This window comes from Podarcis bocagei (assembly GCF_964188305.1).
Source record: "Podarcis bocagei genome assembly, chromosome: 9".
Lineage (NCBI taxonomy): Eukaryota > Metazoa > Chordata > Lepidosauria > Squamata > Lacertidae > Podarcis > Podarcis bocagei.
Window position 1 is genome coordinate 51,654,439 of NC_138134.1, and position 27,581 is coordinate 51,682,019.

Here is a 27,581-nt window from a genome sequence, read left to right on the forward strand (position 1 = left end):
ACTGAGAAGATAAGCAAGAGTGATGGGACGGAATGAACAGAAGACTACATCAAGGAATCACAGCCATGTCGGTATGTTGAACGGAACGGAAAGGGGGGGACTTTCTTTCTTTTTCACTATGATTTACCTAATAACACCCCCCCCCCAGAAGAACCGTCACAATGACTGATAGCAAGTGAGACTGAAAAATAAACCGTGTGGAAACAAAAAATACTAACAAAAGGTTTTACTTTGTGAAAGATCTGGAAAAAAAAGAGGCTTTCTTGTGGCGTAGTTACAAATGCGATCCGCCATTACGAGTCAGACTTTGTTGCAAGATCTACAGTTATGGGGGGGGTGAGCCACTGTTCTGTTATCAGGTTTGGATCGTAAATTTGAAAGGGCAATAACCCTTCTGGAAAGACTGATTTATGGTGCAACTGGTCTGGGAAAATTAAGGAGCGGACGCCTAGACTGTATTTCATCAGAACTGACTAAAATGGCGACGGCAGCTTGAACGGGACTTTTGGATTTTTGGATCTATGTGAGATGAATTACGGGAGAGCATTACAAAGTTCACACAGAAATATAAACAATGTTGTTCCTTTCAACTCACTTGTGGAAACAACTCGGAGGTTATTAAGGAGAAAAATGATAACAACAAGGAGATGAGAAGATGGGATTTGTGAATTTCAAAGCAGCAGAAATATAAGATGATTGGACCCCTACCGAACTCGAAGCATGGGTACCCCCCACAAAAATTCAAAATTTGGTTAAAATTTGGACTTTGTGATATGTATTGATATAAAGGTAAAGGTAAAGGTACCCCTGCCCGTACGGGCCAGTCTTGCCAGACTCTAGGGTTGTGCGCCCATCTCACTCAAGAGGCCGGGGGCCAGCGCTGTCCGAAGACACTTCCGGGTCACGTGGCCAGCGTGACATCGCTGCTCTGGCGAACCAGAGCCGCACACGGAAACGCCGTTTACCTTCCCGCTTGTAAGCGGTCCCTATTTATCTACTTGCACCCGGGGGTGCTTTCGAACTGCTAGGTTGGCAGGCGCTGGGACCGAACGACGGGAGCGCACCCCGCCGCAGGGATTCGAACCGCCAACCTTTCGATCGGCAAGCCCTAGGCGCTGAGGCTTTTACCCACAGCGCCACCTGCGACCCATGTATTGATATACTTTGGAATAATTAATATGATATGATTGGTTTGTTAAATGGAATTTTAATAAAAATTATTTGGCAAAAAAGAAGAAGAAACCTTTCAATCTTCTTGAAGTTTGTGAATGTGTGTGTGTGTGTGTGTGTGTGTGTGTGTCCAGAATTAATCAAATGCCCCATCCCTTAGAGAAACAGGTCAGCTTCTTCTTTTTCCCCTATGGCAGAAATCTTTTTTCACATGCATTCCCCCCCCCCACTTCTTTCTTCTGCTTATACCTTAACAAAGCACTTTAGTTCCGCTTTGTAAGCTTCATGCCAATTAGTGAGGTGTAACACCTTTCCCTGGGAGATTTCCTGGACATCATGGCCAATGCATGAAAAAACTGAATGTGTAAATTTACCTTCTCATGAGTTCAATCTATTTTAGGGGCGATGGGGATTGTTGTTTATGTTGCCTGTCCCTGCACATTAATCTTCCTCAACGATAGATGTTTATCCTTTTCATAACCCTATTGTGTGTGCTTTAAAATATCTTTGTATAGTCCTGCTTGAGCCACTGGACAACTTTTAACTGAATCCAAAATTACCATGTCACTGGCAATACTTTTTTGATTTATCATCATTTTCTTCAAAGGTAATTGTTTAATGGCCACAGTTCCTTTCATTTGAACGAATGCAGCGATGAACAAAGTCTTTACTGTACCTTAATAATCCAAGTGACAAAATGTGGGTGGATTATGTCTCCCCATCACCATCACTACCTGTTTCTTTCTCAATTCCTTCTTGTAGGTCTGCAGTGGTAATTTTCCAGCACCCTTAAGAAGTTTCCAAAGTTGAACACAAACAAATTGCTGTCAACCTGGTACACCTTCCCTGATGTCAATGATTAAGAAAGATATTCAAGAGGTGTTTTTTTTTTTAAGAGAATTTGGTTCAGTTATCATTGTTCAGGAGACAGAAATAAAACAGCCTTCCTGTTTAGAAGAACTCTTTGTCATGAACTCTTAACAAGATGAACAACATAGAATAACACTGAGCTTCCAAAGACTACAACATGGAAGAAGTTCAAAGCACATTCCTTTACTATCCAAAAGAAAACAAGATTTCAAAATAAGACTCTCCTGGGATAATTTCTAATCTATCCTGGGTTTGAATGGGCTAGCAGCTGTTCCAGCAAAGATTTTCCCTAAATTGGTTGGAGGTGTAGTCCTATACATTTCTGAAATGTCTGAAGAGGGCCATTTTTTATATATAACTACGTGGGATTTGGGGACCACGGAGCCTAGGACTTGCCAATCAGAAAGTCGGCGGTTTGAATCCCCGCGACAGGGTGAGCTCCCATTGCTCAGTCCCTGCTCCTGCCAACCTAACAGTTCAAAAGCACATCAAAGTGCAAGTAGATAAATAGGCTGGAAGGTAAACGGCATTTCTGTGCACTGCTCTGGTTTGCCAGAAGGGGCTTAGTCATGCTGGCCACATGGCCCGGAAGCTGTACGCCAGCTCCCTCGGCCAGTAAAGCAAGAAAAGCGCCGCAACCCCAGAGTTGGTCATGACTGGACCTAATGGTCAGGGGTCCCGTTACCTTTACTTACATGGGATTTGGGGGGGGGGGGGAGTGGTCTGCTAAGGTGGTCAAATGAGTTTTTCTAAAATAAATAGATTAGCTGGGTCTGTTAAGTATCTTCTTCGTAATGGGTTATCACAGAAACTATTAGATCAGTGTTTCCCAAACGTTTTTGGGCAACGGCACACCTGCTTACCGGAAAAAAATCTCGCGGCACACCACCATTAAAGCCCCGCCCCGTGACGTCAGCGCGCAGCGTCACGCCGGGAGGGACGCACAAAAGTGAACGTTTTTTCCCTCCCCCTTGCCGGGGTGGGAGGAGGCAGCAGAGCGAGGGCAGCTGAGGCGGCGGCGGCAGCTGAGGCGGCGGCGGCTGCGATAGCGGGCGGAGGAGGAGCCGTCGCCGGGAGTTGCTGCTGCTGCTGTTGCTGCTGCTGCCTGGACATGCCGGCCTCCTCCTCCTCTGCTGTCTCGCGCTCCTCCCTTTTGCGCGCGCTGCCCCGCCGCTCGGCACCACCACCGCGGAGCCGCCCCCGGCTCGACGCGGATCCTCGCCGCCGCCGCCTCTCGCCGCCGCCTCTCGCCCGCCTCCCTCCCACGGCACACCAGCCGGTGTCTCACGGCACACTAGTGTGCCGCGGAACACCGGTTGGGAAACACTGTATTAGATAAGGCATAAAGGTATTTCTGGAAGTTGAACATGCCTTTCCCTTCCCAATCCTGGGTGGAGGTGGTATCTGTGAGGTGTCTGTGTTGGTATGAGAACAAAGGATCGCCAGTTTTGGGATTGGATCTGAAAAGAGATGCACTCTATGCACTCTTGCACTCTATGCTGGATCCAATTCTACAGCAATGCAGGGCCCCCAACCCCTAACAGGGAGCAGAGGCTGTGGGAATGTTAATGCTGTGAACTTGGTGGCCAGAAGTTGTGGCTAACCTGGCAACTTGCTTCTACCGGCTTACCTGGACCGACTCTTCATCCAAATTGACAATGATGGCAGCAGTGGATCCCCAGGCCAGCTTGCTGCTAGTTGTGATGTTGCATAATAGTCCTCTGAACCCCTTCTTTGCAGAAAAACAAAGAACACACAGGAAATAGGCAAATTACAGGAAGTTCCTAGTGAAAGAGGGCTCTAATGCATGGGCATAGACAAGTGGGGCAGGGAGGGGCAAATGCCCCCCCATCAATAAAAATCAATATAAATCAATATAGCTAACTGAGGTTCTGCCCCCTCCAACAAAAGACTTGCCCCCCCCCAACAAAAGTCCTGGCTATAGGACTTCCGGTCGGTGCCAGCGCTTAATGGCGGTCCTACCTCCGAGCTCCGGAGAAGGACTGCTTCGCAAGTTCGGGTCTTACCCGCTACGGCGAGCGGGGGACCCCTAAAATCCCAGGCGCTGAAGCCTGAGAACAAGGAGACTCGGTGGGCACCTTCGCGCCCCCCGGTACCGTGAAAGAGCCTTTTTAAAGGCTACGGATCGACATCGGGAGAGAGCGCGGTGCTGAGAGTCGCTACCCAGCCTGCGAAGTGAAGCCGCGTCGCCATAAGCGGAGAGCGCCGATTCCTTCCTGAAAAGAAAATTTGGACTGAATTCCCGTGAGTAAGAGCTGGAAAATAATCGGGACCCTTTAAATTTTAGAAATTGGGCTAAAAACGGGGAGATTTAAACAAAGGAAGTCTGCCTCCCCCCGACTGCATGAAAGTGAAAGCAACGGAACTCTAAACTTGCATCCGTTTAGACCTGCTCTTTGATCATATAAACCGGACATTTAGACTCTTGATCTCCCCTCTAGCAAGCAGGGCAGAGGGGAGGTGAATTTGACCAACAACTGCATGATTTATTTGGAGGAAAAAACCTCTGCTATCTCACCCATTTGAAAGCTTGAAACGGTCTGCCTTTTTAGCACACTGAACTGAACTGACTTTTCCCTGTGAAGTGATACTTTGATACAAAGTTTCCACAGTGCCTGACTATTGTATATTATAAGAAGAAACAGTATAAACTGGGCAACTGTGGCAATTTGAAGTTATAAGCCTTTAGCAACATTGACTTTGACTGTGTTAATCTCCTTTTTTTTTACATCTTGGACTGTCTCCTTTGTTCTTGTATTTGGAAACTTCCTTCTATGGCCATTTTGATTTGCTCCCTCTAGAGGATAAAGTAAAGTCCGGCACGGCCTAAGACAGTGGAATTTTCCAAGGGAGAATAAATCCCGTGGGAATTGACCTTGACATGAGTGGCCCACAAGAAGAGATAGTTACAAGAGCCAAGATTAAGCAACAACAACAACAACAACAGTTGCAGCTGCAACAGGCAAAGAAAAGAGGCTCAATCTCAGGCGCTTCAGGCGCAACAGCCGGATTAGCAGGAACAACAGGACAAGACAAAGGAGCAGCCGTTTCTATGGAAGCTGTGACAGAAGCCTTGCTTAAGATAAACCAGACTCTGGAGTCTTTGACAAAACAGACTTCAGAGAACACACAAAAATTAACAGAAATATCAACAAGATTAAACCAGAATACAGAATCTATAAACAAACTGGTCGAGGAAAACGCCACCACGCGCCAAATTGCCGAAGAGGCCAAAGCCACTGCTGGAGAGACGCAGGAGAAATTAGAGCCACTTGCCAAGAAGGTCTATGAGCATGATGCAACTTTGGCCTTGTGGGAGTTACAGAGGAAAGAGAGAAATTTAAAATTAAGACTGATTCCGGAGAATGAAAGAGACAACCTTGTGGAATATTTGACACGGGAGTTTGCGGATTGCTGGGACCTTGAGGAAGACGAATTCAAAATTACAACTGCCTTCAGCCTGGGTAAAAAGCAAGATAGAAAGACACCGAGAGATTGTCTGATTACACTTAGATCCAAGGAGGAAAGAGATAAAATATTAGGACTACACTTTGAAAAGGCCTTGCAAATTGGAAATTCAGCTGTACAGATCTTTAAAGACATACCAAAATACATTTTGGATTTAAGAAACTTCTACAAGGATTTGGTTCTTTTGTTAAAGAAAAATTCTATCCGCTTCAGGTGGGAGTTCCCACAAGGACTGTCATTTGACTACAAGGCAAAGAAAGTGAAAATAAAGACAATTCAAGACAAAGACAAATTTTTGGCAAGATACCAGGAGGACCTACAGAAGGGGACTGTGGACGTACTTGCAGAACAGAGGAGAGCACTGGATATCCTGAATCTCTCGATTGGACAAAAACCACCACCATCAGAAGAAGAGCAACAACTTGGAGCTGTTGGAGGAGCCTTAGGAAAATAGCAAGATGGCTCTGCAATTCCTTAGCTGGAATTGTAATGGGCTCAATGGGCCTTTGAAGAGAAGACAAGTATTTCATATATTGAATAGAGAACAACTGGACTTGATATGTTTACAAGAAACTCACATAACCAGAGCCCACAGGAGATTACTTACAAATAAAAGGCTAGGACAAGAATTTATTTCATCAGACAAAGTTAAGAAGAGAGGAGTGGTAATATATGTGAAGGAGAAATGGGCTCCAAAAATGATATTCAAAGATGAACAAGGGAGATACTTGGCTGTGGAGATACAAGCACAAGGAGAAAAATTCCTAGTTGTGGGAATTTATGCACCAAATGAAGGCAAATCTGACTTCTTTAAGAAACTTCATGAAATTTTGATGGACTATCTGGATTATAATATGATAATTATGGGAGACATGAATGGCGTGGTCTCCACTAATATGGACAAGGCACAAAGACTAACAGTCACCAAAGAAGGGAGACTCCCTAAGACTTTTTTTGAAATGACTGAAAACATGGATTTGATAGACATTTGGAGAACAAGGAACCCTCTGGAGAGAGAGGGAACCTTTTTCTCCCAAGCAATGATGACCTGGACCAGAATTGATCAAATTTGGGTTACTAGTGGAATGGCTCCAAAGATTAAGAAAGTGGAAATCTGCCCAAAAACTTGCTCCGACCATAACGCCGTGAAGATGGAGATGAAACTCACAATAACTGGTCAATTTAGATGGAGAATGAATGACACCCTCTTTCGAGATAAGGAGATTCTCACGAAGGCCCAAAAGACCCTAAAAGACTATTTTGAAATAAATTTGAGGACCGACGTGGAGAAAAGAGTGATCTGGGACGCAAGTAAAGCGGTTATGAGAGGATTTTTGATTCAACAAAATTCAATAAAGAGGAAAAAACAAAACGAGAAAAAAGAGAAGATTTTGGAAATGATAAAGGAAGGAGAGAGGAAATTAAGAACAAAACCAAAGTCTCAGGACATTTTAAGAGAGATCAAGTTATATCAAACACAATATATGGAATTGATGAATCAAGAGATTGAATGGAAGATAAAGCAAATGAAGCAAAAGACTTTTGAATCAGCAAATAAATGTGGCAAACTTTTGGCATGGCAACTGAAGAAAAGGCAGAAACTAAATACAGTTACAAGCCTAGAGGTGGATGGAAAGAACATATCTAAACCCAATGAAATTAGAAATTGCTTTTTAAGTTATTTCAAAAAACTCTACACTCAAGGCCCGCAAAATGAAGAAGATATAGACAAATTCCTTGGAAGATATGGACTACAAAATATCTCTCATCAAAGTAAGATGGACTTGAACCAGAGAATCTCAGAACAAGAGATAGAGGCTGCCATTCAGAATATGCAACTGGGCAAATCTCCGGGACCAGATGGACTGACTTCCAGATACTACAAATCGCTGAAGGAATGGTTGATTCAACCACTAAGAGAAGTCTGTAATGAGATTCTTGAGGGAAAGAGGGCACCTGAATCGTGGAAAGAGGCATATATTTCACTCATACCAAAGTCAGAGACTGAAAAGACCCAACTCAAGAACTACCGCCCAATATCATTGCTTAATGTGGATTACAAAATTTTTGCAGACATTTTGGCAAAAAGATTTAAAAGAGTCTTGATGGAGAAGATTCATAAAGACCAAGCAGGCTTTCTCCCTAGAAGACACCTAGCAGATAATGTAAGGAATGTAATAGACATCTTGGAGAAGCTGGAGGTGAATATAAACACTAAAGCAGTATTGATCTTTGTGGATGCGGAGAAAGCCTTTGATAACATCTCTTGGAGTTTTATGAGGAAGAATCTTCATGGGATGGGGGTAGGCCAGGGTTTTGAGAATGGTATGGTTGCAATATATTCTGAACAAAAAGCCAAACTGATTGTAAATAATGTTGTGACTGAGGAACTTAAGATAGAAAAAGGAACACGACAGGGGTGCCCAATTTCCCCATTACTTTTCATTTCAGTTCTGGAGGTGTTGCTGAATATGATAAGAAATGACCAGCAGGTCAAAGGTGTGCAGGTCGGAGCTAAACATTATAAGTTAAGAGCGTATGCAGATGACCTAGTATTGACTTTGCAAGAGCCAAACACTAGTACGAAAAAGGTCCTAGAAATAATACAACAATTTGGCCAGGTAGCTGGATTTAAGCTGAATAAGCAAAAAACTAAAGTTTTAGGGAAAAACCTAACAGATATGGAAAAGGAGAAATTTCAAGAGGAAACAGGTTTGACTGTGGTCAAGAAGGTGAAATACCTAGGGGTTTACTTAACATCTAAGAATGTGAATTTGTATAAGGACAACTATGAAAAATGTTGGTCTGAAATTAAAAAAGATTTAGAAATATGGTGAAATCTGAAACTGTCAATGTTAGGCCGAATTGCAGTAATTAAAATGAATGTATTGCCTAGAATGTTATTTTTGTTTCAGACCTTGCAGATTCTCGACAAGATGGAATGTTTTAAGAGGTGGCACAAAGACATTTCGAAATTTGTCTGGCAGGGCAAAAAGCCCCGAATTAAATTTAAAATACTGACTGACGCTAAAGAAAGAGGGGGTTTTGCCCTGCCGGACCTAAAATTGTACTATGAGGCAGCAGCTTTTTGCTGGCTGAAAGAATGGATGCTCCTCGAGAACACGGACATCTTGGATCTGGAAGGTTTCAATAATGCTTTTGGTTGGCATGCATATCTTTGGTATGACAAAGTTAACAGTACTTTCAAAAATCACATTGTTAGAAAAGCATTATTTAATGTTTGGATAAGATATAAAGACCTATTGGAAAATAAAACCCCTAGATGGGTGTCACCAGTGGAGGCTAAAGCAGTGAAGAAACTCAATATGGAGGTCGGATGGCCGAAGTATTGGGAAATTTTAGAACAGGATGGAGACAAGTTCAAACTACAAAGTCAGGAGAAATTGAAGCACAAAGTAGAAAATTGGTTTCAATACCGCCAAATAATGGAATTTTTTAAACAGGATAGGAAAATCGGTTTCCAGGTGGAAAAATCAAAACTAGAGACCGAATTGTTAGAACCCAATACTAAGAATCTATCTAGAATGTATAACTTGTTGTTGAAATGGAACACACAGGATGAAACAGTTAAATCGGCTATGATTAAGTGGGCTCAGGATGTTGGACATAACATTATGTCAGCTGACTGGGAATGGTTATGGAACACCGGTATTAAATTTACGGCATGTAATGCCTTAAAGGAAAACATTATGAAAATGGTTTATAGGTGGTACATGACCCCAGTCAAACTGGCAAAAATCTATCATTTGCCCGATAATAAATGTTGGAAGTGTAAAGAGACTGAAGGTACTTTCTATCACCTTTGGTGGACATGCCCGAAGATAAAGGCCTTCTGGGAAATGATCTATAATGAAATGAAAAAGGTACTTAAATGTACCTTTCCTAAAAAACCAGAGGCCTTTCTCTTGGGCATTGTCGGTCAATTGGTGACAAAGAAAGATAGAAATTTCTTTATGTATGCCACAACAGCAGCAAGAATACTCATCGCAAAGTATTGGAAGACACAAGATTTACCCACTCTGGAAGAATGGCAGATGAAAGTGATGGACTATATGACATTGGCTGAGATGACAGGCAGAATCCGTGATCAACGAAAAGAGACGGTGGAAGAAGAATGGAGAAAATTTAAAAGCTATCTTAAGGACTACTATAAACTTAATGAATGTTAAAATGTTGTGGTTGCCAGAAGCAAAAGGGTACAGGGATACAAGGTTAGACTATAAAAGAGGACTAAGATGATAGAGATTAGAAAGTAACAATTGGGAGTTGCTAGTTGAAATATGGACATTGGGATGCAGAGAGGGGGGGTATGGGGAAGTCCAAGAAAAGAGGTTTATGAAAATATGTTTGAAACTATTCGTGTATGTTTGTCACTTTTTATGTTTGTTTGTTTTTTCTTAAAAATGTTGTAAAACCAATAAAAAATTTATTAAAAAAAAAAAAAACAAAAGTCCTGGCTATACCCATGCTCTGATGGAGCAATTGCCTGTCTGTAGGGAGAAGCTGTAGTATTGCAAAGATGTGCATTTGGCTGCATACCAGGAATGTTAAACCCTTGGCGAAGGCTGAGGGTTAAAGGGAAGAACTGAGAAATGTAGGTTTATTTGTTCCTATCTGATGTAGGGTTGCCATATTTCAAAAAGTGAAAATCCAGACACAAAAAAGTTATAAGCTTTTTTTGGCAAAGTTTCCATAATAAAGTTTCCATAATAAAAGACAAAAGTGGAAAGACCTAACAGAAGCAGAAGACATCAAGAAGAGGTGGCAAGAATACAAAGAGGAACTATACCAGAAAGAAATGGATGTCTCGTATACCCCAGGTAGTGTGGTTGCTGACCTTGAGCCAGACATCCTGGAGAGTGAAGTCAAATGGGCCTTAGAAATCACTGCTAATAACAAGGCCAGTGGAAGTCATGATATTCCAGCTGAACTATTTAAAATTTTAAAAGATGATGCTGTTAAGGTGCTACACTCAATATGCCAGCAAATTTGGAAAACTCAGTGGCCAGAGGATTGGAGAAGATCAGTCTACATCCCAATCCCAAAGAAGGGAAGTGCCAAAGAATGCTCCAACTACTGTACAATTGCACTCATTTCACACGCTAGCAAGGTTATGCTTAAAATTCTACAAGGCAGGCTTAAGCAGTATGTGGACCGAGAACTCCCAGAAGTGCAAGCTGGATTTCGAAGGGGCAGAGGAACCAGAGACCAAATTGCAAACATGCGCTGGATTATGGAGAAAGCTAGAGAGTTCCAGAAAGACATCTACTTCTGCTTCATTGACTATGCAAAAGCCTTTGACTGTGTTGACCACAGCAAACTACGGCAAGTTCTTAAAGAAATGGGAGTGCCTGATCACCTCATCTGTCTCCTGAGAAATCTCTATGTGGGACAAGAAGCTACAGTTAGAACTGGATATGGAACAACTGGTTGGTTCAAAATTGGGAAAGGAGTACAGCAAGGCTGTATATTGTCTCCCTACTTATTTAACTTATATGCAGAATTCATCATGCGAAAGGCTGGGCTGGATGAATCCCAAGCCTGAATTAAGACTGCCGGAAGAAATATCAACAACCTGAGATATGCAGATGACACAACCTTGATGGCAGAAAGTGAGGAGGAATTAAATAACCTTTTAATGAGGGTGAAAGAGGAGAGCGCAAAATATGGTCTGAAGCTCAACATCAAAAAAACGAAGATCATGGCCACTGGGCCCATCACCTCCTGGCAAATAGAAGGGGAAGAAATGGAGGCAGTGAGAGATTTTACTTTCTTGGGCTCCATGATCACTGCAGATGGTGACAGCAGTCACGAAATTAAAAGACGCCTGCTCCTTGGGAGAAAGGCGATGGCAAACCTAGACAGCATCTTAAAAAGCAGAGACATCACCTTACCAACAAAGGTCCGTATAGTTAAAGCCACGGTTTTCCCAGTAGTGATGTATGGAAGTGAGAGCTGGACCACAAAGAAGGGTGATCGCCAAAGAATTGATGCTTTTGAATTATGGTGCTGGAGGAGACTCTTGAGAGTCCCATGGACTGCAAGAAGATCAAACGTATCCATTCTTAAGGAAATCAGCCCTGAGTGCTCACTGGAAGGACAGATCGTGAAGCTGAGGCTCCAATACTTTGGCCACCTCATGAGAAGAGAAGACTCCCTGGAAAAGACCCTGATGTTGGGAAAGATTGAGGGCACAAGAAGAAGGGGAAGACAGAGGACGAGATGGTTGGACAGTGTTCTCGAAGCTACAAACATGAGTCTGATCAAACTGCGGGAGGCAGTGGAAGTCAGGAGTGCCTGGCGTGCTCTGGTCCATGGGGTCACAAAGAGTCGGACACGACTAAACGACTAAACAACAACAATCTGATGTAGGGTTGCCATATTTCAAAAAGTGAAAATCCAGATGGAAAAAAAATTATAAGCTTTTTTTGGCAAAGTTTCAGCAAATTCCGTGCATATGGTAAGCCCATGATGGGAGATGGGCATGATGAAGTTATCTTTCCCTCCCCTTGGTGATATCAGTAGCATATTGGCTCCTCTGCCTTCCCTTGAAACACTTCCTTCTCAAGAGCATGAGAGAATTTTGAGGCCAGGAGGACAAGGCAACTCCTGCCACATTATCTCAACCTTGATGGCCAGTTTAGTGAAGACACATGGAAGCTGTAAGGCCAAATGAGAGAAGATGGCCATTTGATAGAAGAGTACAAAGGGTACACAAGAGAAAGAAGATACAACCAGCACTACCACCACCACATATTTCTATCCCACTCTTCTCCCAATAAGGACAGATTGCAAAAGGAGGGGAGGGAGAACCAATAGTGCATTACAAAACTGTATCTTTTGTTCTAATGGCCACATCAGGACATTCTGCTCTGCTGGAGGCAGAATCTAACCGGGGAGAGAGAAATAAACATGCTGTTCTGATCACAGCTATCCAATAATGGAAAAACTAAAATGTGAAGAGGGGAAAAAAAGAAAGAATGCCAGAAATCACATGCCTGTACGCTGCAGCTTTTAGCTGAGCCCTAAAAGAAATAAATATATTATTAGAGGGCATACATTACTATCCGAATGAGTGCTTGTAGGGGTACACCTTTAGAAGAAGGCATTCATATTTCCTAGTACTCAAGTATCTTTTTCTAGTTCAGTTGTGCTGTAAGGAGTTCTGCAGGATGGCAGACCTATACCATCGGTGCTCCAAGGAGCTCTTCTTCTTCTTCTTCTGTGATCACTCATAGCTGAGCAAGATTGTCTTCCATAAACACAGTTTTAACAATGAGTCCGTAAGTGACTGTGGAGGCCAATTCTGGATCCACACGTCCTTCCACAGTGGGGACATTGGTTTCTGGGCGGGAGTTGATCATGGTGTGGATTTGCCAAGTGTGCCTTCCTCTTAGCATGTTTCTCCCTTGCTTCCTGAGTTTGAGTGTCTTCAAAGCCCATGACACCTTTGGTAAAGGCTGTTCTCCAACTGGAGCGCTCGCAGGCCAGTGTTTCCCAGTTGTCAATGTTTATACTACATTTTTTAAGATTTCCCTTGAGACAGTCTTTAAACCTCTTTTGTTGACCACCAACATTACGCTTTCCATTTTTAAGTTTGGAATAGAGTAGTTGCTTTGGAAGACAATCATCAGGCATCCACACAACATGACCAGTCCAACACAGCTGATGTTGAAGAATCATTGCTTCAACACTGGTGATCTTTGCTTCTTCCAGTACACTGATATTAGTTTTCCTGTCTTCCCAAGTGATGTGTAAAAAATTTTCGGAGACACCGTTGATGGAATCTTTCGAGGAGTTGGAGATGGCGTTTATAAGTGGTCCATGTTTCAAAAGCATATAGTAAGGTTGGTAGTACAATAGCTTTGTAAACGAGCATTTTGGTTTCCCTGCGAATGTCCTCAAACACTCTGCACTTCAATCAGGAGAAAGCCACACTCGCAGTGCTCAGGCAATGCTGGATTTCGGCATCAGTGTTGGCCCTTGTGGAAAGATAACTGCCCAGGTAGGAGAAGTGATTGACATTTTCCAACATTACACCATTGAGTTGGATTTGTGGCACAGGCAGAGTTAAATTGTGGTATTTCTAGACAGGAGCAAGAAGCCAGAACCTGGCTTTGGCATAGAAGGAGATTTATACTTTTGCCTGGGCTATTCCTCACCCTGAAGCATGAGGGGCTGAATCCGTACTGTGTTACACACTGGAGTTGCTATGATTTATGGGATTTACTTACCTAAAGGACTGACTATCGCCCATTAATCTACAAGGAGTGAAATATAAATATTCTGGCATGATCCTGTATTTTGACAAGCTACATCTGAGCAAAGAACACTGTTGTACTAAAAGAGCTGCAGTTACAGAAAATATCAAAATGACTACTGGACTCCCTAAGAGAGTGTTTTCCTCCAGAAAATAATGATAACAGTGGAGGTGGGGGTGATGACTAAAATGGTATTTATGAGAGCCAAGATTGCTCTCTTACAAATCGACTTTATTACTTTTTCTACTTTTTCATTATTTTTTTGCAAAGCTGAACTCTTGAATAGTCACTCCCAAACAACTTGGGCCCAATGTAAGATACCATCTTAACTTTATTACAGTCCCTTATATAAGCATTCTTAGATCAGTAATAGCCTTGGACTGTTGTATAACCAGTACCTTGGTTACTTAGTGTTGACATGGTCTGTTTATATATGTGGGCCAAATTTATCCTTCATCTTTTGCTTTCTTTGCTCTCTGTTGCCCAAAATAACTGGAGTGTGTGTGTTTTGCTTTTAAAGGATTTTTATTCTTTACAGTGAAAACAGAAATGCCAAACCAGACAAGATATTAGAGAGCCATGGCTGAATCTCCCATCTCTTTAAATAACTTTTGAACAATATCTGCTGGTGTGTTTGTGTGTGCAAATTGGATCAGCACTATGGCACCAGGAACTGGGTATTCAGACGCTCTCTGCGCACAGTTTTTCTGATGTAAATTGCCTTCCAGAGCTAATAATTGCTGCACCAGAGAAAATGCACAGATGTGACTGTTGGTAAGAGGTATTGGTGAGCTCTGCTTCTCTCCCCAGTTCTATAGGAACAATGGGATTATGGTAGTAGTCATAGACATAGAAGTGGGGCTTTTTTCCATCTGGAACTCACCTCTCAGGTGAGCATGATTGCCATTATAAGAGAACAAGGGAGGCATTTGTGGTGAGTTCTGGCACCTCTTTATATAGACAAATTGCACTGAGTAGTAGTAATAGGAAATGGCTGTAGCATAGTGGTTATGGATTTGCTTGGCAAGCATATGGTACCCAATTCAATCCCTAACATCTCTAGGTAGGGTTGGGAATTTTCCCTATCTGAAACCCTGAAAGCTATTGTGCCAGTGCAGACATTAGTGTGCTAGATAGGCCAATAAATCTGACATTCCTACTAAGATTTTTACATTGCATAAATAAATAAAAATAAGCAAAGTAAAAAACATTTTACTACAGATCAATGAGAACAAAGAAGAATATTTACATTTAAAATACTTGTAAACTCATTGTTTGGAAACTGCAGGTTTGGAAACTGCATATTTCAACCCCTTTTTTGATAGGGAGCCACTTTCAGTGCAATGTTGATTTTTAAAGATTTTTTATTTAAGGATAAAGCTGTTAGTTTATATCATGGATTTTGATAAACTTTTCCTGGGTGGCCATACTTTATATGGTTATCTTCAAGCAGAAATGATTCACTTTTTTCTTACATAGTTCTGGAGGCTTTAACTTCCCCCTTTCCTAAGAATCACCGCCTAGTCTCTTCAGGAATTTAATAACATATTTTTCTGAAGAGTGTGTGTGTGTTTTAAGATATTTAGATTCTCTGGTAATGGCAAGGAACAGCTGCATAAGCTGCATAGTTCTACTTTAAATCACTTATCCAGGAACAGCATATTTTTCTGTTGCTACAAGTAAATGTCTGCCTGTCTTATCCACAAGCACCACCTTAATATAGAGAAGCCCATCTCTTTGGTCACAGGTGTTTAAAAGGGGTGTCCTCACTACCACAGTGACCATCTGTTTTGGAAGGAGAAACGGTAAGCCGATACGCTGTCAGATGCACGTTGGCCATCTGCATTTCAAGACTAGCAACAAGATGAACAGATTAGGGGTAGAGTTGCACATTGACAATGGCAACAGTCCTCTATTTTTCTACTTGCCCTGTGACTTTGAATCCTTAAATGTTACAACTGCTGTACTTAGGAACTGATTTTCTCTATTTTGAAGTTGAAAGCAAAAATGATGGGTGTGGCGTTTGCCTCCTAGGATGGGTCATAAGGAAAGGGTTAAAATGGGTGTGATGTGATTGGCCAGTGAGAATGCAGGGAGGGGGGAGAGTAAAAGTTAGAGTGGGAGGTTTTGAAAGTGAGTTGAGGTTTGGGAGTTGAGAGTTGAGGTTTGGGAGTTGAAGAAGGAAGAGGGAGGAATAGGCAGTGGGTTGGTCGAGTTGTATTGTGAGAGAGTGAGAGGAATTGTTAGGTTGAGTCAGATAGATGGTTGGAAAAATCAGTTTGGAGTTGTTAGGAACTAAGATTAAGAAACTGACAAGAGAAAAATAAACTGAAACCATACGCTTGTTCCTGCATTTAAAAATAAACTTGATTATTTGTTAATGTTAACAACTGTCTGGACTCCGTGTGTCCCCGTGAGAAGCGGGGTGGCGGCAGCGAAGTAAGCAATCATAGTGGTGGCACAGGGTCAATAGACCGTCAAACGTCCGGGGGCCCTGTGTGATCGCCACAATGGGACAGTATATTAAACAAGAGTTGATGGATTTTGACAGATTTGGAGCTCAATCCAATGAGAAGTACTCCTGTTGTACAGGATTCATCAAAAAGACTGTGTTCATGAACAGTTCATGAAGTGTTAAATGATGGCTTGGGGAAACCTAGATTCACTAGGATGTGTGTTATGTACTGAGTTCAATAGGATCCAAACTGCAGCAGGCTGATTGGTCCTAGAACAATAGGATCCAAAAGGCAGCAGTCTGATTGGTCCTAGAACAATAGGATTCAGAATGCAGCAGTTTGATTGGTCCTAGAACAATGCAGCAGTATGATTGGTTGGCAGGAACCACCCAATCCTGCTCCAGATAGAAGTGAATCCACAACCTGATTGGCTTACAGTAGAATTCCGGAATTAGCCAATCATGGGCAGCCTATTGTGTAAATAATGTATATAAAGCAGATACTGTGAGGGGACTTTTATTCATTCCTCCTCACCACTATGAGCTGAATAAAGAGCATGAAATCACTTTGCGACTCTGAGTATATTTCAATGTGGGAAATTTGTCAATGTCAATTTTTCTTATTTGCCAATACTTGGTTCAGTTTTCATCATTTCAAAATCAGCTCGCAACTTTTTAAATATATTTTTTTAAAATCCTCAATGAAATTCATCACCATTTTAGCGTGAATTTATCCTAACATGCATGTTTTTGTGTCTGCAATTTTTCCTAATCAGCATATTTTTTGCAAAACCCTTTCCCCTATTTCCCCCCATGGATATACCATATTTACTCAAATCTAACGCTCACCTTTTTTGGCCACAGGATGCAGTGAAGGCCACCAGCTTGTATAGCTTTAAAAGAGGATTAGAAAAATTAATGGAGGACAAGGCTATGTCTTGCCTCCACGGTCAGAAGAATTATGCCTCTGAATGGCAGCTGCTGGGAAGTACAGCTGGGCAGAGTGCTGTTGCATTCATGTCCTGCTTGCTGGCTTACCATAAACATCTGGTTGGGGGCTGTGGGAACGGGACGCTGGACTAGATGGGCCATTGGCCTCATCCAGTAGGCTCATCTTACGTTCTTAGCAAGAGACACATTAAAGCTGACCCCCAAGAATCGCTAGCTTATTAAGGGAAACAAAAATTGGCCTGTTGATTCAGTCTGAAAGTAACCCAAGCCAGTACTGTACCCTGGACTGGAATTTATGCTCCCACCTGCTATCCATCCACAAAATTATGCTAACTGCCTTTGACTTATAGTAACTGTCAAGAGTTCTGTTTAGGCTCAAGCGTATTCCTTCATCTTTGCCTTTCAAATCTGATTAGAAATATGATACCGCGGCTTTCTGATGTTTCCTGGCTTGCGCTTTTGCACGGGGACTTTTTAAACTGGTGGAATCCAATTCATTTTTTATTTTTAAAACGCGTCACCATAGATGCCCCTTAACACTGGAGCAAGGAACAGGGTCACGCTGAGTAGCCCTGCCCCAACGTTGCATGCTTGCCCTCCCCATCTTCTATGTTTATAGCAGCAGGAATATGTGCAGGGATTAGTGCCTTCCACATATAGTTGTATGTGAAGGTTTCTCTGGTATCTAAAACCCCAAACCCGGAAGAACATTGGCATGTGCAGTCATATGTGTGATGACCCTCTCCCTACAGATGTTCATGCTGTATGCATAGACATAAGTGGTAGGGCTCCTTGCTCCTATGTTGTACACCGTAGCTAAAAACACCCAAGTACGGCCGTATTGTATGGCTTTTTTTATATAGTTGCACTTATGGGACAGGAACCAGTGTAGCATAATGTGCTCAGTGGAGAGAACTTGATACGCAGCTTTGCTCATTGTTTTCCCTACAGCAATTCCCTTTGTGAGAGATGATGCCATTCTGCGTGAAAAAGTGGTCCACCACATCAGTAAGCAGTGAGTGCTGCAAGGAAAACAAGAAGTACAAGAGTATCACTTAGTTGAACCATGCCCATAATTTCCAGTCGTCACTGATCAGGGCTGGCTCCATGATTTTGAGTGCTTGGCATCTGGCAGGGTGGAAGTTCTATTTGCAGGGCATTATGGTTTTTTTTAAAAAACAACACAAGGCTGTTATCGCAAAAAAGCAGCCCCTATTTATCATGGTGGAGGCCATAGGGTGTTTTTTTTACCCACAATGCACTGGAACCAGAACTTCCAGTTCACTGCATTTTGTGGAAATAAAGATGGCAACCACAGCTGATAAAGTGTTTGGATGGGGGGGCAGCTTAGGCAGCTGTGACCTCTGCTTGAAGGCATCACCAATGGGGTGGCATAGACTCGAGCATTTGCCGAAGCAGGCTGTATGGTGGTACTAGAGCTGTGGCTGATCTCTTGAGTTATCCAACCTGCATCATCTGTTAAGAAAACTTTTAAAATGTGGGCTAAGCCAGGAGGTTGTGAACACTGAACTTAATGCATGTCCGACATATACACATTGAAGGAAAAAAAGAGAGGAAATGCAACACCCAGGGCACAGGTGTGCAAATAATTAGTATATGCTAAGCTATTTGTATAGATGCAATAAATTACTGTAATTGAAGTATAATATAATAAAATATTATAGATACTAATAGACTGAAATAGAAATAAAACACGTCTCACCCAGTGGTGGCTGCTGCCCAATGGGCCTGGTGGGTCTGCTAGCGTCTTCCAAGGGTGTGGCCAATAACAGGTCATAGGGGTGTGGCCAAGTTGTTCTCTGCGTGCTCCTTGATCACAGATACTGAACCATTGCAGTACTGTAAGCAGCGAGCACCTAACCAGACAGAAAAGTATCTTATGGTTCAAAAGGGGTCTTTTCTGCTGGGACAAACAAGTCCTGGAACAGAAATCTCCTTTAAATAAACAACTGTCTCGTAAAACAGGACACACAGCCTGTGACGTTAACATATGAGAGTGTTGGAGGTGAAATAATTAAACAGGTTACCCAATCAGGACCCAGGGGGGTGGAGTCAGAGGGACTATAAAACCAGTTCTGGGAGGGGCGAAGGAGGAGTTCATTGGGAGTTGGGTGGTTGGTTGGAGTGGGAGTGAATTGAGATAGAGTCTGTGGGTAGGCTGAGTTAGTGTAGCGAAATAAGCTGAGTCAGGAACAGTTAGGAGCTAGGAAGACAAGTAAATATCTGAGAGGTGGTTTCGTGAGTGAGAGCAAGTAGCGGAAGTTATAGGTCTGGATAGGCATCCCATGACTGTAATTGACTGAGACTGTTTATGAAACCACAGGCTTGTTAAACTGCAATAAATAAACAGAAGTTATGTTCCAATTTAACCCTGACTGGATTCAGTATTTTACCAGGCAGGGCCTGGGTGGTGGCAGTGAGAAATAAAGTGGTGGCCCAGGGATCAATAGACAGTGAAACGTCCAGGGACCTTGTGTGATCGCCACACAGCCACACTCATTTGCACATTGCAAGCTGTTTCCTCCTTCACAGGAGACAACAGTATAAATGACACAAGCTGGAAAGTGCCAGGGTGCTCACTGGAATTTGAACATCCAATTCAAGCATTTCTTTTTAAAACAACAACGATACCTTTCAACATTCCTGAATATTTGTAGCACTTTGGGGGAAGTTTGAAGCCTTCACTTTCAGCTAGCCACTGTGGATGCAGGGCTGATTGCCTCTTGAACAGGCTTTTGTTTTCAACGTCCTCACTTTATTTCATCACTGGATTGGAGCAATGTTGGCTGACTCAGGTGTCTTGGTGAGGGGGGTTGTTTTCCGCTTCTCTATCTTTTCCAGTTAACATAGCTTTAATTAGTGAAGTGACAACTGCTAGGATTGTCATGGTCCAGATCAGTAGTGTTTCTGTCAGTGATTGTGCAACTGTTATAACACACCAGCATTTTGGGGCATGCTAGCAATTTGGGCACATAAACCTCAAAGTCCTGCTGACATCCGTGTGAATTGAATGTGAGAGGTAGCATGCAGGATTGCAACCCTTGTTGTTGTTTTTTTATGTATCCAGTTCTGGCCAAGCTATACCACAATCTCACTTTTTACTGGGGATAAAATGTGGGGAGACTTGCTGCATGCTTCCTTAAAATACAATCCTCTTCAAATGTTTCTTGCTTAGTTAGGAGTTGCACAAGACCACAAACTCAAATAATTTCAGTGGACGATAGACAGAGTGAACAAAAATACCCAAAGCTCTAAAAGGTAAAGGTACCCCTGCCCGTACGGGCCAGTCTTGACAGACTCTAGGGTTGTGCCCTCATCTCACTCTAGAGGCCGGGAGCCAGGGCTGTCCGCAGACCCTTCCAGGTCACGTGGCCAGCGTGACGAAGCTGCTCTGGCGAGCCAGCGCAGCACACGGAAACGCCGTTTACCTTCCCGCTAGTAAGGGGTCCCTATTTATCTACTTGCACCCGAGGGTGCTTTTGAACTGCTAGGTTGGCAGGCGCTGGGACCGAGCAATGGGAGCGCACCCCGCCACGGGGATTCGAACCGCCGACCATGCGATCGGCAAGTCCTAGGCGCTGAGGTTTTACCCACAGCGCCACCCACGTCCCTACCACCCAAAGCTCTAGTCAATAATTAATTTTAGAAATGGGCCATATTTCTGAACTGAGCAGAGACTTGAGAGGGGAAGCAGTACCACCTCAACTTAGGCACAACCAAAGGGATTTTTAAACCTTCCCAGCTCCCAGGAATGAACAACAGAGGCTTTGGCACCATTCTGCCACTCATTGCATTTGCCTGTATTTTGACTAACGCTTGGGAACCTGCATTTTCAGTGAATAATGAGGTAGAGCTCTTGCAAAGCCATTCTGGATCTAGCGAGTGGGAATAATAAAGGAAGAGATCTGCCCAAATTCCTCTGCTGCTGTTCACACTGACTTTGATCTATCTTGTGACATACATTTGCTTTTTTGGAGGGATGGTGTTATTTTGATTAATATTTAAATCTGGGTGGGTTTCCTTCCCTGTCCCATTAGGCATTGGGTGATGTTTTATTGACCTGAGCTTTCTTCTGTGTTCAAAGGGAAATAGGCCTTTCTAAGGCCACTGCCCTGCAGTCTGTTTTATCATTTATGCTTCTGCAGCCTTCAGCGGTTCTCATGAAGCCAAATAAAACGAAGTGCTGACTGCAGTTTCCCAGCTCCCCCTCCCTCTCCAGTGTTACATAACATCTCACTATTCCTGACAGACATAAAAATGAGAGACGACAGCACAGTCTCTCCATGTTGGGTTAGCCCTCCCTCAACTGACTGACTGAAAACCAAGGTCATCTTACATAGCATAATCAAAGTTAATTATGTCCAGCGACAGTTTTGGGGAAGGATATTCCAGAACTATGGGACTCATAAGGGCAACACAGTACTCCTAAACTCCACAAATGTACTTATGAGGGTGGTAGAATCACCAACTCATTTTTGGGACGGATATTCCAGAACTATGGATCTCACAGGTGCACATAGCACCTCTCATCTTCACAAATTTATTTATGAGGGTGATGGAGCCCACCAGCATTATCTTCCTTAGCTTCTCAAGTATCAGAAAATTGCAGCAATCATCTTCCCCTTATTGGCATGTGAGTTTCCACTTTCCAGGAGGTCATCTATAAAGCCTACCCTCGGGAAGAGGAGGGAACTGAAGAAACAGTTCCTTTCTTATCATCATTATCATTTAATTTGTATGTCTTATTTCCATACTTAACACCATGCTCAAGGCAGCATTACAACATGAAAAGATTTAAATAATTACAAATGTAACAAAAGTAGTCACACACAACAAATAAAGCACATTGAAAAGTACACAACCATAATGGAACTGTGTGTGTGTGTGTGTGTGGGTGGGTGGGTGGGTGTGTACACACACACACACACACACACAACATTCCCACCTAAACAATACCCCAACCCAAGGGTCAGTTCAGCAGTCTCAGCTTCTGTAGTCAGAGTCAGTCAGTCAGGGCCCAGTCCTCCCAAGCCAGGTGGGAAAAGGCCAGCAAGGCAGGGAGCAGGTCTTCCAGACCTCACAGCCAAGACTTTAAAGGGGGATTGGGCCTATTTAGGAAGAATAGGTCTATCAAGGGCTACTCATCTTAATGTCTGTATACTATACTCCAGGATCAATGGCAGAGTGAATACAAGTCACTGGGCAACAAGAAGAGAGGGCCATTGTTTTTATGTTCTTCTTATGGGCTTCCTATTGGTATCCGTTTGGTCCTTATGGGAAACAGGATGCTGCATCCCATAAGACTTTGGTCTCATCCAGCACAGCTCTTCCTATGATCTTTCAGACACTCAATTAATGCACATGGAGAGAAGGGTGGGAAGGTGGCAGTCTCCACTGCTGACCTGCTACATGCATCCATTCAGAAAGTTTGGAAAGAAACAAGAATTTAAACCTACATGGATGTTTAACATTTTTCTACCATGGTGGCTATGTTGAAATCTTAATAGGCTTTTTTATCCAATGATACCCATTCCTTGTAGTATAAAGTAATATGTGAATGAATGCATACTAAAATATAAACAGAACATGGTATTTATATCACACTTTACTTTCCTGCTGAAAGCACTTCACGTACATTATGTATTCTTTACAACCACTCCCCTGAAGGGTATAGCTATCCTCCATCTTGTGATAACTTATGAGACAAATACGATTTACCTCAAGCTATTCGGTAGATTTACATATGAGCTGAGATTAAAATGTGAACTTCTAGTTTATAGCTCTTGACAACGGCACTGAATCATCTCAACAATTTTCAACAACCAATGACAAATCATCGCATTGGCACAATATTGTAAAAATAAAATTGAGGCATTTAGAAGCATCCTACAGAACTGTTTCATACTCACTGACACATTTGGTTCGGATTTGGAAAGGATTTTGGTTGGATTGCCAAGCGCTTTGTACAAACAATCATTTTTGGGGATTACTCGCTCCACTAGTGCTATATTTGGACTGGAAAGTGATCCTGGGTGAGGATGAGGAGCCACTGGGAAGCAACAGGACGGTCTCAAACAGATGACAGTATGTGCAAGGAAGGAGCAACTTAAAAGTATCTGGGCAAATTTCCACATTGACTCAACTAACACTTTTTCCCATGACATCACATTCAAAACAATCTCCATATTACAGACCATATGCTGATTAAAGAGAAACCCCCGCATTGCAGAAGCATAGAAGAGCTTACGAAAGACTGAGTGTACCCCAGCTGCATGACTGACAAACTACGGATGTTAATGCAAACAATAAAAAATCCCAAAGCATGCAGAAGAAGGAGCTGTCTCTGACATCTCAGCAAGATGATGCGAATCAAGAGGTAAGATTAAGCACTAAACTGATATGCGTAGGTAGAATCTCTAAATGGCAAATGGAATGAACAAAAATAAACAATTTACAAGAAAAGTAGGAAGAGGTCAGAATGGGTGATGCAATTAGCAAACAGGATTATGTTTATGAAGGCATTTGAGTTCCTCATGTAAATAACTAGAAGATGAAGCCATAGTGCTTCGCCCAGTTCAGAAGGTCACACAAAAGTCTTAAGGAGGAAAAATGCAGGAAAAATAAATGATACTGTTTTTGCAAAGAAATATTTCTTTCTTTCTTTCTTTCTTTCTTTTTCTTTCTTTCTTTCTTTCTTTCTTTCTTTCTTTCTTTCTTTCTTTCTTTCTTTCTTTCTACTCCTCTTTCGAAATAAGAAATTTGAATTTAGTTTAACTCTGCATAAGTGTTAATAGTTCACTGTAACAGCCAGCAGCTGACATAGTAATAACAGCATTATGCCTAAAGAGGAGCAGCAGAAGCAGGGAAGTAGACTCTGTACAATTGTCCATTGATTTAGGCCATTATAAGCAAATATGTAGTAGAAATCATTGTCTGTTTATTCATTGGATTCTTAAATATGTTGCTATGAATTGTGTATTTGTCCACAATCCACCCAAAGTTCCATGGGGACGATTTCTTACCCACTCATAAGTTCCCAGGACGGGTTACAGCAATTTATAAATACAATATTAAAATCAGTTTAAAACTGCAGTCAAGAGAATAGGGATAGATAGACAAACAGACAGACAGATAATGTCAAATGCCAGGGTAAAGTATTGACTGTGTGCAAAACACTGACAGTTGCCATCCCTTATTCCAGACACCAGCCCAAGACCTTTCAGAACAGCAGCAGGCAGCTGCACCAACCAGCTAATTCCCTGGTCCTGGCATGTGCCCACTTGCTGTGGCATGCAGATCTCCAGGTGTGCCTTATGACTGGGAAAGGTGATGGGCAGAGGACAGAAAGACTGAGACAATAAGAAGTGATGGAATCCACTTCATCGGGAGATTTAAATGTCCCTGTGGCAAACCAAGCATAGCCTAAGACACTTGACTTTAGCTGGACTATACCCATAGCCATGAGACTACAAGCTGCCTTTATGCTGGAAGTGAGAGGGATATTTTCATCTTGATTTTAAATCCATATCTCTGTTATTATGCCTCCTCTGACTTAGCTAAACCCAAGGCCTTGTAGCTATCTTGCAGGAAGTTTTCATCTTCTGCCATCATCTTCTGCCTCCAAAAGCGGTCTTGGACTGATGCATTATCCTTCTTGCCATTAGATTGGCAGATGGTTATGGGATCTGCTGCAGCAATGGCCACTTACTTCGGGGTGAGCAGTGGTTATGGCTCACCACAGCACCTCCACAGCGCCACTGTGAGCTGTGCCATTTTCTCTGTGGTTGTTGCTGCTTCCCCAGCTGCTGTGGAGGCTCTTGGGTCCCCGTCAGGCCCTATATTCCATCCAGCCATTCCACAGTGGTTGGCAGTCTTCATTCAGGTCCACTCCATGGCTATTGCCTGCACAAAACAGGAGAGTTCCCATCTATTTTTCCAAGAGTTTCCTATTGCTGTGATAGGGGTTAGTTGGCAGAGTAGGAGAGAGATTGGGGGGGGGGGGTTACTATTTGATCTTTGTATGGAAATCCCAAATAATATACGTACTTGGAAAGACCCTGTAAAATCTTCTGTCTATTTTGCTTTGTTTCTACCTTTGTTTTCTTTATGAGTCACAACAACTAGTTTCATATCTCTGCTCCTTCTTGAATTTGCAGTGGTGCAAAGTTGGACATGCTTGTTCCTCTTAAAAATAGTAACCTCTCCACAAGGCTTGGGAATATAAGATTATCTTGCTCACAGGGAGGCCAACGGAACATTGCCTATTAAAATTGCTAGTCTCAGGTGGAGCATTTAAATATAGTTCTGGCACAACAATAGGAAAAAATTAGATCAAAGTTTTGCGTATCCTCAGAACCAATGAGATCCCATGTAGTCTGCTAGCATAATTTGATAATCAGAAAGATAGTTTTGGTAGTAATCCCATTACAGAAATCTAATATAAATACCGCTAAGAAGTTCTCTCATGTTCAGCTGAAGTCCAGGATGACCACTGTTAAAATAATATGTAGCTGGGCTAGCTGTTTCCAAATCAAAAGCAAAGACAGGTGAGTCATCTTCAACTTTCTGTTAAAGCCTGCTTATATTTTTCATATTTAGCTGTTCAGAGCATGTCTGTTAACTCCTGGTTCTTTCTCAGAATGCTCCTAGAAATATTTGTGCATAAATGATTTATCGTATCTTTCAAATACAGATTTTTCATAAACAATGAACTTGTGAAAACACCTTTGAAGGGTCTCACAATTGCTCTGCTCATTAAGATAAGAACAAAACACAAAAGATTCAAATCTGTTGGGTTCTTTTGCACACAATTAGCAGTGTGCAGCTGTTCCATGAGTGCCACTCTCCACACACAGGTGGGCTATCAGTTTGCAGGAATGGGCGGTTGTGAGGAGGGAGTCAGCAGCAGAAAACGTCCTCAGGCAATAGGAGGCAGAAGATGAATGGATTGTGCCCACAGACTACAAGTGGAATTGTGAGATATTAAAGATGCTGATAATAACTTTGATGTAGAACAAATAATTCATATTTCTTTTGCACCGTAACATCTTGTGGCATTTTAGTCCCAACTGTGAAGCCTACGCTTTTCACATACTTTAAGGTGGTTGATGGAAATAAGAGTGAGGGAAATGAAGTCACTGAACTTTAACTTTAGGCCAATTTTAAAGTCCCTTGGTTGTAACGCAATGTACGCTTCATGGGAAATAAGTCCCATTGAACATAGCTGGAGTAATTGTGAATAAGATCATATTGTACATGGTGGCCAACGGTGGAACTGGAATAGGAACTAAAGAAGGCTTCTGCTTATAACTTGCCAAGTAGATACTTCTTTAATGAATGATGTTAGATGAATTTGGCAATATTTGCTTCTTTGCTTATTAGGGTTCACTTCCAGTAACCACACTTTTTTTTATCCTAGTAGCTTGTACAAATTGATAGTTCTGTCATTTGTACAAACAGCCTTCTAAGAATAAAAGTAAAGCTAGCTAAATTATAACGTTCTGGTATTTCTTTGTTAAGAGAGGCAGACAGTGGAGAGGGAGGAAACCTACAAGACCCAACTAGGTATTGCTGACCCTTTAAAACCATATATTACTTGCTTTTGTAAAGTGTGTTATGTTGCTGTTTAGGAAACTGCCCGCCTTTCCATTCCTGGAATTAGGGACAGTAGAAGTATTTTGAGAAAATATATCTCTTTTAAAATAATTATCAGGCAGTTTTAACATGCAGTTTTGAAGCTGGGAACGAATCAGTAAAACAAGGAACAAGAAAAAACTGATATTGGGAATACCTATAGAGATAATGTCAATAAGTACTGGGTGCTTCCCACTGTACTTCCATATTTCTCATTACCATTTCTGAACTTTGGACTTCTGAAACTCCTATATCGCAAAGAGCTTTGAAGCAAGATGAATCCAAATGCCTCACCTCCACAATAGGTTAAATAAATAAACAGCTGCTGTACCTACTTGTTCATTCAAAGCAACTCTCATACAAGCTTCTGACCTGCTTGTAAGTAGGTAGGGCTTCTGAGGATTTTTGCTAGGCATTCAGCAGTGGAATAGCACACAGAAATGCGGCTTTGCTTGGCACAAAGATGCAATAATGAGTAAAAGGTTTGCCTTTTGGATGTTTGCTTGTCAGGAAACTGCTGAAAGTACAGTAGCCTTGCCAAGACAAAAGAAACATCTACAGCACTGGCAGCCCTAATTGTATTGTATTCAGACACAACCTTTAGACTCTTCTTTCCCAAGGCTTGTGTTTTAGAGCCCTGCTTGGACCTTGCATATAGCCCTCTTAAACCAACCATGTTTGCTAGCAACCCCTGTGTAAGTTTAATCCTG

The 27,581-nt window shown here is 42.3% G+C and overlaps 1 long non-coding RNA gene across 1 annotated transcript in view; it reads left to right on the forward strand.

Moving 5' to 3' along the window:
- The window catches only part of LOC308594789, a 39,692-nt gene extending 13,189 nt beyond the window's left edge, over window positions 1–26,503 (forward strand). Inside the window, exons 3-4 of the long non-coding RNA XR_014011612.1 lie at window positions 23,431–23,614; window positions 24,440–26,503. This is a non-coding gene — a long non-coding RNA (uncharacterized lncRNA). The remainder of the gene's footprint in view (window positions 1–23,430; window positions 23,615–24,439) is intronic.
- Window positions 26,504–27,581: the final 1,078 nt, after the last annotated feature.